The sequence below is a fragment of the Myotis yumanensis genome, unplaced genomic scaffold (genome assembly GCF_028538775.1).
Source record: "Myotis yumanensis isolate MYYU_CA2020_CCGP unplaced genomic scaffold, mMyoYum1.0.hap1 SCAF_3, whole genome shotgun sequence".
In the NCBI taxonomy this organism is placed as follows: Eukaryota; Metazoa; Chordata; class Mammalia; order Chiroptera; family Vespertilionidae; genus Myotis; species Myotis yumanensis.
In genome coordinates this window covers 113,083,665-113,096,599 of record NW_027223754.1, presented here as the reverse complement: position 1 = coordinate 113,096,599, position 12,935 = coordinate 113,083,665, and the positions used below count along the sequence as shown (strand labels likewise).

General features: G+C 45.4%; 1 non-coding gene across 1 annotated transcript; it reads right to left on the bottom strand.

Moving 5' to 3' along the window:
* Positions 1-6,178: 6,178 nt before the first annotated feature.
* TRNAN-GUU (transfer RNA asparagine (anticodon GUU)) lies at positions 6,179-6,252 on the bottom strand. Its single transcript has one exon. It is a non-coding gene; the product is annotated as a tRNA-Asn (tRNA).
* Positions 6,253-12,935: the final 6,683 nt, after the last annotated feature.

The following is a 12,935-nucleotide window of genomic DNA, read 5'->3' as shown; positions in this document are numbered from 1 at the left end:
CTGCCACAACATTTGATGCATTGTCTGGGAAACGTCAGTTGAGTTGGCTCTTAGGCCACTGCAGATGAGAGCGGACTTCGGGGCACTCGCTTTGGGCTCTGGGACCCAAGGAAGGTGCACCACTGGCACATTCACCAGTTCCTGAACTCGAAGGGCCTGGAGGGACTGTGGTGGACCCAAAAGAGGCAGGAAACGGGTCTGAGATCTGGCCTGTCCTATGGGACAGAAGAGGTAGCTGGCCCCTACCTAGGTAATTATTTACCTCAGGATAGCTCAGATTATAGAGGAACGGCTTCTAGACGGTATTCACCATCTCTGGAACTTCCCGGGAGGGAAGTCAAAACTCAGACTGGCTGTAAATGTGGTGTGTGCCTCTGTAAAAGTATTTATTTACTGTTGGGGTTTTATGTTTATTTGTTTCTGTGTTTTTTTTTTTAAACCCTTCTAAACCTCTCCTGCGTTTCCGAGGTGATTCAAAGTTTTTAGTGGAGAATGTTATCTGTCTTTATTCTTTAAATATGTCTCTTTGTTATTTGTTTAAATTGTTTAGCTAGTGAAATTTCTGTTTGTGTCTCTTAAAAAATATGAATGTATTGCTAATCTGAGGAATGTTGATTATTTACATGTCACCTAAAAATTAAGGCTAAGAGTTCTAACTAACTGGAAAGAAAGTATGGTTTGGTGTAATGGAGGAAGGTAAAGAGAAATGTTGAAAGAAAGTTAAATAAATGACAGGCCAGTAAGCCAGGACAAGTAGAATAGGGAAACTGAGATGGTTAAATAGCAAGTTGGAGCCATCTTGTAAATCCTGTCTTCCCTAAATCAAGGACACTTGGGAGTAAATGATTTGCATGTTGCCTCCCTAAATAGAGGTTAAATAGCTTATGTCAATGTATTCAGGGAGACTGATAGCAGAAATCTGAAATCTGATTAGTGTCATTTGCTGTCCACACCCAAGGACAAATGAAGTTAGAAAATAGCCTTATTTTGATTAGTTCTTTTATTCAGGTTTTTTTTTGTGTTTTTTTTTTTAAAAGGAGGCAACCCTGGAACATGGGTAATAGCTCTTCCTCAAACTCTACTGTCTTAGAATGTATGTTAAGAAATTTTAAAAAGGGGTTTATTAGGAACTATGGGTAAACTAGTCCCCTGGGAGTTACAAAGGATGTGTGAAATAGACTGGCCATCTTTTGGAGTAGGATGGCCACTGGAGGGCACATTGGATGTCCCCACGATCAGGAATGTTCAGAATTATCACAGGAGACCCAGGTCATCCCAACCAGTTCCCTTACATTGACCAGTGGCTAAAAATAGCAGAGCTTAAGCCGCTTTGGATCCAGTTTTCTGTATATAAGGGAAAAGGGCAGGCCCCTCAGAAGGAGAATAAGCCTCCTATTCTTCAGGAACCCCGTGAGGAAGCCTTGCCAGTTCTACCAACACCTTATGTGCCTCAAGTGGTACCCAGTGCCTCTTTGCCTAACCAGGGAAGCTTAGATACAACATCTCCTTCTGTCTCCCCCAAGCCAGACTCTCCAGAGCCAGTTGGATGACATTTGCGCTCAGCTGATTGGGGACCCAAACCACTCCTGGCTTACCAGATGCCTCTCTGAGAAATGTGGGGTCCTCATATAATTGGAGAAAGTGGGACCCCACAAGAGGGGGGATCGATCTTTTACTACCAGCCTTTCACTACGACCGATCTCTTAAATTGGAAGACATGCCAGATTACTTGGTCCCTCTAATGGGCAGAGACCTTTTAGTCAAAATTGGAGCAGAAATCACCTTTGTCCCAGATGGCTCAGCACAACTACACTTAGGTGAGAAGACCTCTCCAATGATCCTGTCTTTAGCAGTGCCTAGGGAGGAAGAATGGAGACTTAATACCTCCCAATCAAAGGTACATGCCTTGAACTGGAATCAAACTTGGGACCCTTGAGTCCGCAGGCCAACGCTCTATCCACTGAGCCAAACCGGCTAGGGCTCTTTTTTCTTTTTAATCCTCACCTGAGGATATTTTTCCATTGATTTTTAGAGATAGTGGAAGGAAGGGGGAGAGACAGAGAGAGGAAAACATCAGTGTGAGAGAGAACATTGATTGGTTGCCTCCCGCAAGTGCCCTGCTGAGGTTGGTCAATCAATGGAGACCACAATCCTAAGTGGACACCTGGAAAATTACTAAATATTCCATTAAAAGCTTTCCCTGAAATCTCTCCTAAAATCTCCTCCCTTAAAACCCTTAGGAAAGAGGTCTCAGTGTGCTCTCTCCCTCCTTCCCAGGAGCTAGCCCGTGCCTTTCTCTTCCCTCCCCCTCCCCCTCCCCCAAGCAAGTTACCATCAACTTCCACACTCCCAAGCTCCAAAGGCCTTTCCTTTACCTCTATAACTTGTTTCCTAAGCCCATTTCTTTTAAAAAATTACTTTTTCTACCTCTGTAATTTACCTAATAAATGTTCTCTTACAGTTTGGGTCTTGCTTTGACTTCTTTCCTAGCCAGAACCCAAGTACCAAGATTACTAAACCCAGGTTTAGTCTGACCCCATGGGTCAGACACCTGGTGCTGTTCCCGCTGCCTACAACACTATAAGCAGCTAAATGAAACATGACAGTTTTTTATATATCTACTTAATTTCTCAGCAAAAAAGAAAATAGAGAAAAGAAATAAGTTTTGTTTGTCTTTGTCAGTAGTATTAGACATTTCTAGTTGTTTGTGTTACCTTAAAATTTTTAGTTTAGTAATTTTTCCACATCTAAACACTTTGGATTTGACACACTTTATGACCTTCATCAGTAGTTAGAATACAAATTGAATAAGTAAAATACAAAGCTGGGCCTTCAGAATCTGGGGGCCAAGAACACTGCTCTGGATGGTCTGCGACTCCTTTGGATATTGCAAAGAAAGTATTATCTGTGAATATGTACATTCTATAGAAGAGATCCTTAGCTTCCCATTCAGGTTTTCACAAGGCTCCTTGGACCCCCTAAGTTGTCTCTTGGGAAGCTTATCTATCTATAATAATAAAAGCATAGTATGCTAATTAGACCAGATGTCCTTCTGGATGACCTTCCAGATAAAGCCAGGGCTGCAAGGGAAGCCCAGGTCCTGGGTGCCTGCTGGCAGCCTGAGGGAAGCCAGTGCCGGCAGCCAGGGGAAGGAAGGTCTACTCTTGCACGAATTTTGTGCATTGGGCCTCTAAAATATATATATATCCTATCTAATAAAAGACAAAAAGGGTAATTAACCATACCTTCGCTACGTTTCCCATTGGCTAATCAGGGCGATATGCAAATTAACTGCCAAGAAAGATGGCGGTTAATTTGCATACATAGGCGCAATGATGGGAGGCAAAAGCGAAAGGACGGAAGAACGGTGATCGGAAACCCAGGCGGCAGGCAAGAGCCGGGTGGCAGGGCAAAGGTGGCCCTGGGGGTTGCCTTTGCTCTGCCCCCCAGCCCTGGAGCAGAGAAGCGGGGCCACCTTTGCCCACCCCCCAGCCGGTGATCATGATCGGAAAGCCGGGCTGCTGGCGAGGCGGCACCCCCGGGACCCAGGAGCCGCCTTGCCTGCGGCCCATGATCCTGATAGCTATCGGAAAGCCGGGCTGCAGGCAAGGTGGCACCCTGGGACCCAGGAGCCCTTCCGCAAGGTCTGCAGGCGAAGCAGCGATCGAGCTATGGGGCACGGAAGGAGCTACAGGAGCAGCTCTGGTTGGAGACTGAAGACTCCGCTGGAGCGAGGAGCAAAGACTGAAGGCTCCAGCCACAGCGAAGGCTGGGTCCAGAATGAAGATGGAAGGTGGTGGCCAGAGTGAAGGTCTGGGTCCCAGGTGCCAGAGGAAAACTGGTGCCAGCAGCCAGGGGAAGGGAAAGCCTATTGCACGAATCTTTTTGTGCAACAGGCCTCTAGTATATATATAAAAGCCTAAGTGACCGGCCAGTAGCTATGACACACAATGACCACCAGGAGGCAGATGCTCAAAGCAGGAGCTGCTGATTGACAGCAACTTTGCAGAGTGCCCTCTCACACTCTGGGACCCCTCAGGGGATGTCGGACTGCTGGTTTCAGCCCAATCCCTGAAGGTCAGGCCGAGGGGCCCCACTTGCCAGAGGGACCCTGCTTACTCCGCAGATGCCCTTCCAGCCCCAGCGCCTTCCTAGGTGCGTCCTGCCTGGAGAGACTGTGGGGGAGGGGGAGGTTGGCTCCAGGGTATGTCTGGCCCATCTAGCCCAGTCCCATGCCACTAGCCACCTTCTAATTAATTTCCTTTCAATATGCACAAATCTGTGCACCGGGCCTCTAGTCTTAAATAAATGAAGTTTACCTTAAAATGGAGTTAAACTTTTTTTTTTTAATGAAGGTTGTTTCTGGGACTAGAAACTTTTTAAAAAATAAAATAAAGGTTGTTTCTGGGGCTAGGTTCTACATGAATTCCATGGTGTAGAATCAGCCACACGTAGGATACTCTTTCAAGATTTCTTTAAGACCCCTGCAAATTCCTAATATCAAGCAATGATATGCCAGTTTCTGAGTCACCAAGGCTCTAAATGTAGGTATCATCCCCACAGTCCCTCCTGTTTCAGTCCCTAGGTCCTGTCCAATTCCCTCCAATTACAACCATGTCTTCTTTGCTATACCTACCATAGCCCAGTCTCATTGCTCCTTTAAAATATAATGGCCTTGCCCTAGCTGGTTTGGCTCAGTGGGTAGAGTGTTGGACTGCGGACTAGAGACTCCCAGGTTTGATTCCGGTCAGGGGCACATGATCGGATTTCGGGCTCGGTCCCCGGTGGGGGGCTGGGGTGCAGGAGGCAGCCCATCGGTGATTCACTCTCATCATTGATGTTTCTATCTCCCTCTCCCTCTCTGAAATCAATAAAAAAGTATAATAGCCTCTTAACTTTCTCTTTAACAGGATCAGGGAACCCTTTGTGTGCTAAACTCAAGAATTTGAACTGTATTTGAAGGAAGTCCTTTGGAACCTAAAATTTTAATTAATAACTGAAAATGGTCTCTTCTCTCAAGGGACTTAGAACCCAGTGTACATTTACTCACCTTCAAAATGAAAGGGCATGCTTTCCAAGTTCCCATAGTTTCTTTAGTAGCAAATATTACACCTTCTTCATCTTGAAATGTTAGACTCGATTGAAACAGTGTGTTAATTATTTTATGGCCCGACTTCCCATTTTCTTGTTTCCACTACAAGCAATCCTTAAATGTTGGTGGAAAGTTTGGAATTTTGAGGAGCATCAGAAAGGCCCCTACCTCGGAACATTTTGGGAGCTACCTGTTACTCTGCCTGGAATTCCACCCTAAGTGCCAATCCTATGCCCTCCTTTAGGGCTCTTAACTAGACAGCAGTGGATAATTACCAGCCAGCCTTTGCCAAGGCATTTCCTCAGAGACAGCCTCGTGAGACCGCTCTTCCTTCTTCTAGGTCTCAATTCTACCCATGACGAGTCCATTTCAGAGACACAGTCCATTTCACGTGACCGCAGTTTCCCCAGAAATGAATTCTATTATCACATTATCATAGTAACATGTGGTTCTCCATCTGTAAAGCAAAAGTCTATGTGATCATCTGCTTGAAAAATGTGTCTTCTGAGAGACCAGGGTTGAAATTAAGCCCTGCAGACCTTTACACAGGAACCGTACTGTTTTTGCCGGAGTGTAGTCTCCTGTAGAATTTGGTCACAATCTACAGTAAACGTTGAGTCTTTTGCCTGGGTTCAAGTCCGTTTGAACCCAGCAGGGCTTAATTGAGCAAATAGTTCCTTAGTGTGCCTTTATTTTCACATGCTTCTCGGTACTTCCTGTTGCACGGCTCTCCGAATCCTTCTGGCAGATGAGGTGATACTGAATAGCTACCATAGTGTCAGGTTTTCTGAGAGAAACCAGTGGCATTTAATCACTCACCTGTCCATGGGTAAATTGTTTTGTTTCCTTTACAGAGACCGCTGTTGGGGAACAGCCCTGTGTGCAAATTTCCCCTGGATGTACGGCAGGAATAGTAGTGACGCGGTATGGGCCGACACTGCAGAGCAGGGTAGCTCTGGCTCCCCTTCCTCTGCCTTAGACACTTGACAGCGTCGTACACTGATTCAATAAAAGATCTCCCAGTTCCAGGGAGCAGAGTTAGAATACCGTCGCATATAGAGAATATTTCAGGAAAAACTAACGCCCCGTCCCTGGGTGGGCTCGAACCACCAACCTTTCGGTTAACAGCCGAACGCGCTAACCGATTGCGCCACAGAGACCAGCTCGCCCCAGCCCTGCTGCTGGTGCATACAGATTTCCGCGGCCACACCTCTCTGGCCGCCCAGGGCGTCGCCGAGCCTGCCTGCGGAAGAGCGCGGGGAGGGACGGGAGGGAAACGGGCTGCCGGAGGCCGCGGGAACCAGCGTGTCTGGGGCCTGGGACACAGGAGCTGCCCGCAGTGCCGCCCCTACGAGGGGGCCGCCGCCGGCTGCAGGTTTCCTTCTGCTTGGAGGGCCTCTAGGGCTCAGTGTAACGCCCCTGTCTCCTCCTCGCCTTTTTGCAAGAGGGAGGTGCGCTCCACACGCTGACTTCATTCAGTTTGACCTGCGAGGCACTCCCTCCCCCGCGTCCCCCCCTCCTTTTCCACGCCCTTCCTCCTAGTTCCTTTTCTCACCATTTTAACCCAGTTTTTCAAAGCCCACATTTCAGGGCATTAAATACATTCACATTGCTGTGCAACCATCACCACCATCCATCCCCAGAACTTTCTCATCTTCCTAAACTAAAGTTCTGTTCCCATTAAACCACAGCTTCCTACCCCCCTCCCTAAACCCCAGTACCCATCATTCTTTCTCTTTCTATGAATTGGGCCACTCTAGGTACTTCATATAGGTGGAATCATACCAAACGTGTCCTTTTGTGACTATCTGGCATTCACGGAGTGAACATGTTTATCCATGTTGTAGCATGTGTCAGAATTCTGTTCCTTTTAAAAGCTGAATAATCTCCCATTGTATGGGTGAACCATATTTTCTTTACCCATTAATCTATCTGTCCATGGTCACTTGATTGTTTCTGCGTTTTGGTTATTATGACTAATGCTGCATGATCGTGGGTGTGCAGATATCTCTTTGAGGCCTTGCTCTCAACTCTTTTAGGTATGTACTCAGAAGTACAAATGATGAAACATGATAATTCTACTTTTAATTTTTTTGAAGAACCACCATATAATTTTCCAAAGCAACTGCACCATTTCACATTTCCACCAACAGTGCACAAAGCTTTTCTTTCCTTTTCTTCACATCCCAGTCATCACTTTTCATTTCTTTCTCCCATCCCCTCCCCTCCTTTCCCTTCCTTTCCTTCCGTTTTTTTCTTTTTCTTTTAAAAATAATAGCCATTCTAATGGAAGGAAGTGTTATCTCATTATACTACTTTTGATTTGCATTTCCCTAAGGATTAGTGATGAGTATCTTTGCTGAAAGTCTTTTGCATCTAAGTTCTCTGGGACCTAAGGTCCTGCCTCTTCTTGCTTCCTCCTCGCCAGAGCCAGTTCTGCTTCAGTGAGGAGGAAGCTGAGAGTGATGGGGGCCAGCTTCTCATAAAGGGTGGAGGGAAAGGCTAAGGGGGCCTGCAGAATTGAGATATGCCATGCAAGGGAGATGAAGTAGGAATCTTCTGAGGGGGAACACATAGAGATCCTGTTGTCATGAGAGGCACTTGCTCCTCTATGCTGCGCAACAGTTAGAGTCGGTTCTGCTTATCCCGGCTCTATAGGGATATTTGTGTAAGTGGTATTCTTGAGTGTCCCATGTGTGAAGAAGGAATCGATGACTTCCACCTTGGAAATATTGGAACAGATAATGCTTTCCAAACTGTTAACTTAAAATTATGCATATTTAATGAAATTTTCCATTTGCATTTTTCATTTTCTTCTTAAACACTGTGAGAATATCTTTTTAAGTGTTTAATGATTATCTCTTTTTTTGTGATTCCTCTTAAAAACACAATGAGATCTTTCAGATGTATAAGAAGTAGAACTTTATTTTTCTACTAGAGACCCAGTGCATGAAATTCGTGTACTGGGGGGGGGGGGGGCGGGGGTGGTCCCCTCAGCCCAACCTGTACCCTCTCACAGTCTGGGAGTCCCATGATCAATTGCCCCAAAGAGGTAGGCCCTGCCCACACAGCTGGGGCTCTGCGGCGCTGTTGCCAGGTAGCCTGGGCCTCCCTCTTTGGGGTGATTGTGGAGCCCCTCCAATTGATTGATTGCCCCGCTGGCCCGTGGCCTGGGCCTCCCTCTGCAGGGTGATCATGGGGCAATGGCTGGGCACCTGACCAATTGCATTGCACCTGCCTTGGCTGGCCTGGCGCCAGTGGATGTCATAGTGTGGTCATCTGGATGAGTTCTGCTGTTCGGTCGTTTTGTCGATTTGCATATTATGCTTTTATTATTATAGATAACTCCATTCAATTTCTATTTTGAGTCCCTATTCTGCAGCTGCCAAAAGGACAATGTCAATCAGTTCAGGATTCTCTCTGTCCCCTTTCCTGGAGTCGCTTCTAAATGCTGAGGCCTTGGAGGGCAGTCATTTGTCTGGTCCTTGAGTTGAATATGCACACAGTTTGCTAAAGGGGCAATTTAGTTTCTGTTTCAGGTCCCATGACTTTCCCATACCTCCACTAAGAGAAAGGACTCTCTTGTGAAATTGGCTTTGTTGCGTCAGCCATTCCATAAATTCATTCCTGGTACAGCCCCCTGTACTTATGGGTCCTGGTATGGAATGTTTGTGTCCCCCTGAAATTCACATGTTGAAATCTAATCTCCAATGTGATGGTATTTGGAGGTGGGCCGTTGGAGTTTGGGTAAAGCCCTCATGAATGGGATTAGTTCCTTGTTAGGAAGACTCCAGAGCAGGGGTCCTCAAACTACGGCCCGTGGGCCACATGCAAATACAAATATTGTATTTGTTCCCGTTTTGTTTTTTTACTTCAAAATAAGATATGTGCAGTGTGCATAGGAATTTGTTCATAGTTTTTTTTTAAACTATAGTCCGGCCCTCCAACGGTCTGAGGGACAGTGAACTGGTCCCCTGTTTAAAAAGTTTGAGGACCCCTGCTCCAGAGAGCCAGCTCCATCTCTTTCCATCATGTGAGAATGCAAGGAGAGGCCTACAGTCTGCAGCCCAAAAATGGGTGACTATGTTGGCACCAGAACCCGACTATGCTGGCACCCTGATCTTGAACTTCCAGCCTCCAAAATGGTGGAAGTAATTTCTGTAGTTTATTAACCACCCAGTTCATGGTACTTTGTTATAGCAGCCAGAGCTGACTAAGCTAGGATCCCAAAGTTTTTCATTCTCATCAACCTCCCCACTGCACTTCCCATTTCTCCAACCCCAGACTGTGGGATGTACAAATGGTTTTAGAGGCATTTCTCAATTAGGATGAGTTCTGGTGTCTCTCTTCCTCTATATTCAAATGGGGAAAATGGTTTTCTGAAGGGAAGATGGCATTAATAGGTCAACTATGTTTAAATAATTATAGAAACTTATCAAACTATAAAACAGGCATTCCAGGTACCAGATGGTTCTGTCCATTGAAATTACACTCTCAACTGGAAGCTTCCACTAAAATGTAAGTTCTCCAAGGATAGAGATTTTAGTCAGCTTTGCTCTCTACTGAATTGCCAACACCTACAACCGTGCCTAACAAACAGCAGATGCTCAAAAAATATATGCTATATCAATGAGTAAAAAACCCCTGTAAGGCATAAAGTAAACTGGAAAAATAAAATGTGACAGAAAAATAACATTCCTATTATGTAAGGATCACTTACCAATTAATATGAAAAAATAAAAAAAAAACCTCTTTACAACTCAACTGAAAAAAAATAAAGCAAACAAAAAAATTGGGAACATGAACAAAATATTCTCAAAAGAAAAAATCTATATACATATGAACAAGATAATCATAAACGTTTAGTCTTAATAGTAATCAAAATCAAGGCTAAATGAAATAAAATCTTCCTTTTCCAAAATATCAAAGCAGAAAAAGAGATAATACTAAAATGCTATCAAGGGTATAATTAGAGGCCACTCTCACACAGGACTGATGAAAGTGAACTTGGTATGTGTTGGGAGCCATTATAAATCACATATACATCTCCAGCTTACAACAATAGGTTTCTGGCTCCTCCAAGCCAACTCCGGGTTTGGCCTGGAGTTAAAAGTTAACCTTGCGATTTAACCTGGAGTTAAATAACATACCCTCACCCTAAGCACAAAGCAAGCTACATCTCCGCTGATAAGCTGCGACATTCCAAAGCCTGTTTCATCCTTAACGACTTCCTTTGCCCGCCCCTTCCTCTAGAAACAGTATAAATACCACCCGCTGTAAAGAATAAAACTGAGGCTTGATCAGAACTTTGTCTTGCCTCCATTTCTTCGCGTCTCCTATCCTCTCATTCCTTTGCAGGATTTGGTGCGGTGTACCCACGAAGCGTGCCCTGCAGGTCGGGGCAGGTATGTTATTTCTGGGTAGCAGTTTGATTATATGAACATTGAACAATGTCTATACCCTTTTATTTTAGAAATTCTATGTTAGAAATGTCTTTTAAGAAAGTAACCAGAGATGTGACCAAAGTTTTAAATATGTCATCACAGTATTATTTACAACTAGAGGCCCGGTACACAAAATTCGTGCACAGGGGTGGGGGTCCCTCAGCCCGGCCTGCACCCTCTCCAATCTGGGACCCCTCGGGGGATGTCTGACTGCCGGTTTAGGCCCGATCCTAAAGGGATCCTAAAGGGATCGGGCCTAAACCGGCAGTCAGACATGCCTCTTGCAATCCAGGACCACTGGCTCCTAACTGTTTGCCTGCCTGCCTGCCTGCTTGATCAGCCCTAACCCCTCTGCCTGCCTGATCGCCCCTAACCACTTCTGCCTGCCTGATTGTCCCTAACCACCTCTGCCTCAGTCCCGCACCCAGGACCCAGGATTCCCTCCTCCAGCTGGCTGCAGGCACCCAGGACCTGGGGTGGCTTCCCTGGGCTGGCCGCAGCCACAGGGGACTGGGGGCAGGAGGCTTCACCCTCTCCTCGGCCACAGCCAGAGGCGCTGGCACCTGGGACTGTGGGGCGGGTGGCTTGTCCCTCTCCAGGGCCACAGCTGCAGCTGTAGCTGCTGGTGCCCAGGGACTGCAGGGCAGGTGGCTTGTCCAGGGCCCAGCTTTGTTAGGAAAGACGTCTGGAAGATGTCCGGTCTAATTAGCATATTACCCTTTTATTAGTATAGATAGTGATAAATAGGAAGCAGCCTAAATGTCCAGCAACAGGAGAAAATGATGAATTATGTTATATTTAGAAAACAGAGTATTAATTATATAGACATCAAAAATGTTTTTCAAAGAATATTTAAAAAAATGATAATGTGTTAAGTATAAAAGGCAGGCTACAGAACCATATAATCATCCAAATAATATCTTTGAATAATATTTGACACCACGGTCATGATAAAATGTTAAGTTAAAAGGTAAGATGGTGAACTGTATAATTTCAATAACTATTACTTGCACAGTTCTTTTTTCTGTGTGCTCGTGCTATTGGAAATGCTTTATACTTATCACCTCATTGAGGCCCATAGACCCTCTGAGGCACAGAACACTTTGTTCAGATTACAGAGTTTGTAAGTGGAAGGGCCCAGTGTTGTTGTTGTTTTTTTTTAATATAATATATTTCTATTGACTTCAGAGAGGGAGAGAGAGATAGAAACATCAATGATGATAAAGAATCATTGATTGGCTGCCTCCTGCAAGTCCCACACTGGGGATCAAGCCCACAACCTGGGCATGTGTCCTGACCAGAATTGAACCTATGACCTTCTGGCTCATAGGTCAATGCTCAACCATTGAGCCACACTGGCTGGTCTGGAAGGGCCCAGTTTTGAAGCCAGATCAGGCTCCTGTAACCTTGACCCACACAGCCTCTCACATAGCATACCGGATTGAGCCCAAATGTGGTGTGTTGTGTGTGTGTGTATACATGCATAGTATTTGAAAATTTCTCTGAAACATTATTAGTGGTTATCTCTGGATGGTGGTTTTTATTTTCTTCTTTACCACATTTCACTACTTTCACAAGCATTTGCAACAAGCAGCACCTATAAGGGGCCAGTGATGAAAGGCAGCAGCAGCAGCAGCAGCTCCCTAAATTACAGATAGAGCAGTGGTTCTCAACCTGTGGGTCGAGACCCCTTTGGCGGTTGAACGACCCTTTCACAGGGGTCGCCTAAGACCATCATGCATATCGGATATTTACATTCCGATTCATAACAATAGCAACATTACAGTTATGAAGTAGCGACAAAAATAATTTTTTGGTTGGGTCACAACCTGAGGAACTGTATTTAAAGGGCCAGAAGGTTGAGAACCACTGAGATAGAGCGTGGTAGGTGGTTGTTCTTGTTCTGGATCTTCTCCTTCTGGGGCAGAGGCCTGTCAGTCTGTGACGTGGTAACTCGGTCAATCCAGTCTGTGCACACATGGGTCTTGCCAAGCACAGTACAACTGTCACACTGATCTCCATTCTGTCACCCACCTTGAAGAAAGGGTATCTGAGGAAGATGTAAACCACACCTGTGTGTGAGTGACTTTACAATGTGTGACCCTTCAATAATGAATATGCTTTCATTTAAAAAGAATTGGAGCCCTAGCCAGTTTGGCTCAGTCGATTGAGCACTGGCCTGTGGACTGAAGGGTTCTGGATTTGATTCAAGGGCATGTACTTCTGCTGTAAGTTTGATCCCTGGCTGGGAGGCAGCCAATCAATGTGTCTCTCTCACATCCATATTTCTCTATCTCTGTCTCTCCCTGTCCCTTCTACTCTCTCAAAAAAAATCAATGGAAAATATCCTTGGGTGAGGATTAACAAAACAAACAAACACACAAACAAAAGAATTGGAG